Source organism: Ovis canadensis, chromosome 3 (assembly GCF_042477335.2).
Source record: "Ovis canadensis isolate MfBH-ARS-UI-01 breed Bighorn chromosome 3, ARS-UI_OviCan_v2, whole genome shotgun sequence".
Taxonomy (NCBI): domain Eukaryota; kingdom Metazoa; phylum Chordata; class Mammalia; order Artiodactyla; family Bovidae; genus Ovis; species Ovis canadensis.
In genome coordinates, this window is record NC_091247.1 from 199,400,008 (window position 1) to 199,406,168 (window position 6,161).

The following is a 6,161-nucleotide window of genomic DNA, read 5'->3' on the forward strand; positions in this document are numbered from 1 at the left end:
CTTGTTTGACATCTAGACTGTTAAGCTCCTGGCTTCAGTCGGAAGTGCTGGCTCTCTCTCTCTTTTAAATTCCAGAATAATTGCTTTACAGTGTTGTGTTGATTTCTGCTGTGCACCTTTAGTTGCTCAGTCTTGTCTGACTCTTTGTGACCCCACAGACTGTAGCTTGTCTGGCTCCTCTCTCCAAGGGATTCTCCAGGCAAGAATACTTGAGTGGATTTCCAGGACCTCCTCCAGGGGATTTTCCTGATCCAGGGATCAAACCTACGTCTCCTGCATCTCCTGTATTGCAGGTGAATTCTTTACCCGCTGAGCCACCTGGGAAGCCCACCTGGGAAGTTGGTTTCTGCTGTACAACACACAGATCAGCCATAAGAATGCATATATATATATATTTCCCCTCCCTGTTGAGCTTCCCTCCCACCCCTCCATCCCACCCCTCTAGGTTGTCGCAGAGAGCTGGGTGGTGCTCCCTGTTATACAGCAGCTTCCCGCTAGTTATCTGCTTTACAGATGATAGCATATATATGTCAGTGCTACTCTCCCAATTCATCCTACCCTCTCCTTCCCGCACTGTGTCCACAAGTCCATTGGGTAGGAATAGAGATGCAGATGTAGAGGTGTTGGCTCTTAAAGTTTGGCCCAGGCCTGGTCCCTGCTATGAAATGAGAAATCTGGAATTCAAAGAAAGACAATTTGGGCAATGGTATTTATTTCTACAAAATGAGACCAAAAGACCCCTCAGGGCCCATGTAACTCAGCATCTTTCTCACACCCTAAACCATCCTCCTCAGGGTCTCTCTCTTCCCACCTTCTCCCCTAAGGAGTGGCAAAGACGAGGCATGTGGGTGCCAGGTGCGGACAGAGGATGGAAAAAGCAGGACGGAAATGCGTTGTCCTTTCCACAGGCACCTCCAGTCGTGTCTTTAGTCCTGCTGCAGTCTGTGTTGCTTTCTTCCTGCCACTACTTCCGGCTTTTTTATTTTTACAGGTGATGGAAGAAGGATCGAGAATCCCTTAGAATGGATTCCAGGTGCTGTGCTAGAAAGTACCAGGGAATAAGCCAGAAGACATTGCTTCTTCAGTGCTTATGGTCAGAAATGGAGGGTGATGATTAAAAAGCCCAGTGGCAGAGCTCTGCAGGCCTGAGTCTCTGTGTGTGAGCTCAGGAATGGGGTCCTTAAAGGGACCGTGTAGACTGTCTGGGCTTCCTAGGTGGTGCAGTGGTAAAGAACCTGCCTGCCAATGTAGCAGATGCAAGAGACACAGGTTCTATCCCTGGGTTGGGAAGATACCCTGGAGGAGGGAACAGCTACCCACTCCAGTATTCTTGCCTCGAAAATTCCATGGACAGAGGAACCTGGCAGGCGACAGTTCATGCCACAGTCCATATGGTTGCAAACAGTCGGACATGACTGAGTGATTTTCACTTAAAAAAAAAAAAGATTATAAACAACTTTGATGAAGGTGTTAACATTTTGAAAACATTGTCTAGGCCTTCATCAAAAATATAATATGCTACCCTTGGGGATGTTCTCTGTCTTGAATTCTGGTTCCACCAGCTCATGCATGATCTTGGGTAGCTTTAACCTCTCAGTGTCTCAGCTTCTCCATCTGTAAAATGGAGGAAATAAGAGTACTTACTTTATAGAAGTTGTGAGAATTAGAACAATTCTCTCTGTGTGCCATTTTTATCTTGGGAATCTCTATAGTTGGCTCTAGGCCTCTAAAAAGGCAACAATTCAACTGTTTTTGTGTTCTCTTTCAGCCTTAGCCTTCCCATTCCATTTGCCAAGGCTTCCCAGGTGGCACTAGTGATAAAGAACCCACCTGCTAATGTAGGAGACATAAGATACGTGGGTTCAATCCCTAGGTTAGGAAGATCCCCTGGAGAAGGAAATAGCAACCCCCTCCAGTATTTCTTGCCAGGAGAATCCCATGAACAGGAGAGCCTGGTGGCTTATGGTCCATAGGGTCACAAAGAGTCAAACAAAACTGAAGTGACTTAGCACAAGATTTTCCAGTCATGGTTAGAAGAAACTTCATCTCCATGTGATCTACTGTGAAGAAAAACTAAATGTCCTAAAATTGTATTTTACAAAGACTTTCCTCTAGTGGATATTAATGTTCAATGTATGACAGTTGAACAATGAAAATACATGATTAAATCTCTAATAAAATTAATAATCATGAGATTTAATAATCTCATTATAGTTAACATTAATTAATTTCTTATTAATTAAGAAAGTTCTAGAAAAACATATCAGTTCAGTTCAGTCGCTCAGTCATGTCCGACTCTTTGCGACCCCATGAATCACAGCATGCCAGGCATCCCTGTCCATCACCAACTCCCGGAGTTCACTCAGACTCATGTCCATCGAGTCAGTGATGCCATCCAGCCATCTCATCCTCGGTCGTCCCCTTCTTCTCCTGCCCCCAATTCCTCCCAGCATCAGAGTCTTTTCCAATGAGTCAACTCTTCACATGAGATAGCCAAAGTACTGGAGCTTCATCTTTAGCATCATTCCTTCCAAAGTAATCCCAGGGTTGATCTCCTTCAGAATGGACTGGTTGGATCTCTTTGCAGTCCAAGGGACTCTCAAGAGTCTTCTCCAACACCACAGTTCAAAAGCATCAATTCTTTGGCATTCAGCTTTCTTCACAGTCCAACTCTCACATCCATACATGACCACTGGAAAAACCATAGCCTTGACTAGATGGACCTTTGATGGCAAAGTAATGTCTTTGCTTTTCAATATGCTATCTAGGTTGATCATAACTTTTCTTCCAAGGAGTAAGTCTCTTTTAATTTCATGGCTGTAGTCACCATCTGCAGTGATTTTGGAGCCCCCCAAAATAAAGTCTGACACTGTTTCCACTGTTTTCCCATCTATTTCCCATAAAGTGATGGGACCAGATGCCATGATCTTCTTTTTCTGAATGTTGAGCTTTAAGCCAACTTTTTCACTCTCTTCTTTCACTTTCATCAAGAGGCTTTTGAGTTCCTCTTCACTTTCTGCTATAAGGGTGGTGTCATCTGCATATCTGAGGTTATTGATATTTCTCCCGGCAATCTTGATTCCAGTTTGTGCTTCTTCCAGTCCAGTGTTTCTCATGATGTACTCTGCATATAAGTTAAATAAGCAGGGTGACAATATACAGCCTTGATGTACTCCTTTTCCTATTTGGAACCAGTCTGTTGTTCCATATCCAGTTCTAACTGTTGCTTCCTGGCCTGCATACAGATTTCTCAAGAGGCGGGTCAGGTGGTCTGGTATTCCCATCTCTTTCAGAACTTTCCACAGTTTATTGTGATCCACACAGTCAAAGGCTTTGGATAGTCAATAAAGCAGAAATAGGTGTTTTTCTGGAACTCTCTTGCTTTTTCCATGATCCAATGAATGTTGGCAATTTGATCTCTGGTTCCTCTGCCTTTTCTAAAGCCAGCTTGAACATCAGGAAGTTCATGGTTCATGTATTGCTGAAGCCTGGCTTGGAGAATTTTGAGCATTACTTTGTTAGCGTGTGAGATGAGTGCAATTGTGTGGTAGTTTGAGCATTCTTTGCCATTGCCTTTCTTTGGGATTGGAATGAAAACTGACCTTTTCCAGTCCTGTGGCCACTACTGAGTTTTCCAAATTTGCTGGCATATTGAGTGGAGCACTTTCACAGCATCATCTTCGAGGATTTGAAATAGTTCAACTGGAATTCCATCACCTCCACTAGCTTTGTGGTAGTGGTGCTTTCTAAGGCCCACCTGACTTCACATTCCAGGATGTCTGGCTCTAGGTGAGTGATCACACCATCATGATTAATTTCTTATTAATTAAGAAAGTTCCAGAAAAACATATACTTCTGCTTTACTGACTGGGCCAAAGCCTTTGACTGTGTGGGCCACAACAAACTTTGGAAAATTCTGAAAAGTTCTGAAAGAGATGGGAATACAGACCACCTGACCTGCCTCTTGAGAAATCTATATGCAGGTCAGGAAGCAACAATTAGAACTAGACATGGAACAACAGACTACTTCCAAATTGCGAAAAGAGTATATCAAGGCTGTATATTGTCACCCTTCTTATTTAACTTATATACAGAGTACAACATGAGAGACGCTGGGCTGGGTGAAGCACAAGCTGGAATCAAGATTGCTGGGAGAAATATCAACAACCTCAGATACACAGGTGACACCACCCTTATGGCAGAAAGCAAAGAAGAACTAAAGAGCATCTTGATGAACGTGAAAGGGGAGAGTGAAAAAGTTGGCTTAAAGCTCAACATTCAGAAAACTAAGATCATGGCATCTGGTCCCATCATTTCATGGTAAATAGATGGGGAAACAGTGAGAGACTTTATTTTGGGGTGTCCAAAGTCACTGCAGCTGGTGACTGCAGCCATGAAATTAAAAGACATTTGCTCCTTGGAAGAAAAGTTATGACCAACCTGCTGCTTGATACTGCTGCTAAGTCACTTCAGTTGTGTCCGACTCTGTGTGACCCCATAAACGGCAGCCTACCAGGCTCCCCTGTCCCTGGGATTCTCCAGGCAAGAACGCTGGAGTGGATTGCCATTTCCTTCTCCAACCTAGACAGCATATTAAAAAGCAGAGACGTTACTTTGCCAACAAAAGTCTGTCTAGTCAAAGCTATGGTTTTTCCAGTAGTCATGTATGGATGTGAGAGTTGGACTATTAAGAAAGCTGAGCACCTAAGAATTGATGCTTTTGAACTGTGGTGTTGGAGAAGACTCTAGAGAGTCCCTTGGACTGCAAGGAGATCTATGCACTCTATTGTAGAGGAATCAGCCCTGAATATTTATTGGAAGGACTGATGCTGAAGCTGAAACTCCAATACTTTGGCCACCTGATGGGAAGAACTGACTCACTAGAAAAGAGCCTGATGCTGGGAAAGATTTAAGGCAGGAGGAGAAGGGGATGACAGAGGATGAGATGGTTGGATGGCATCACTGACTCAATGGACATGAGTTTGAGCAGGTTTGGGGAGTTGGTGATGGATCAGGGAAGCCTGGCATGCTGCAGTGCATGGGGTCTCAAAGCGTCGGACACGACTGCGCGTGAACTGAACTGAACAAATAATTTATTAGTTACTTCCAGCCGTTTGGTTAATTCCATCTTTTTAAAATATAAAACTATAATGACACCCAATATATCTTTGAAAAGATAAACAAAATTGATAAACTTCTGGCCAGACTGATCAAGAAAAAAGGAGAGAGTGCTCAAGTCAATTAAATTAGAAATGAAAAAGGAGAAGTTACAATGGACACCACAGAAATACCAAGGATCATAAGAGACAGTGTGTGCATGCTCAGTCGCTAAGTTATGTCCGACTCTTTGCAACCCCATGGACTGTAGTCTGCCAAGCTCCTCTGTTCATGGGATTCTCCAGGCAAGAATACTGGAGTGTGTTGTCATTTCCTCCTCCATAAGATCTTTCTGACCCAGGACGGAACCCACATCTCCTGCACTGGCAGGCAGATTCTTTATCACTGAGCCCCCTGGGAAGCCCTCATAAGAGAATTACTACAAGCAATATATACCAATAAAGTGGACAACCTGGAAGAAATGGACAAATTCCTAGAAAAGTAAAAGGCCAAACCAGGAAAAAATAGAAAATATGAACAGCTGAAATTGAAACTTTGATTTAAAAATCCCATGCAACCAAAGTCCATAAAGAGTTGGTTTCAAAAAAAAAAAAAAAAAAGAGTTGGTTTCACAGGTGGAGTCTATCCAAATTCAGAGAAGAATTAATACCTATTCTTCTGAAACTAGTCCAAAAAATTTCAGAGGAAGGAATACTCATTCTGTGAAGCACAGTCCAGTATAAGTGATGAACATTAGCACCTTGAATCCAAAAAATACATTAAAAAGATCATACACAATGATCAAGTAGGAATTATCCCCAGGATGCAAGGATTTTTCAATATCCACAAATCAATCAGTGTGATAACCACATCAACAAACTGAAGGATTAAAAACCATATGATCATTTCAATAAATGCATAAGAAAGCTCTTGACAAAATTCAACATTCATTTAGGATTAAAAAAGAAACTCTCCAGAAAGTGAACATAAAAGAAAACTATCTTAATCTTAATAAAGGCCATATATGACAAACCTATAGCTAACATGACACTCAACAGTGAAAA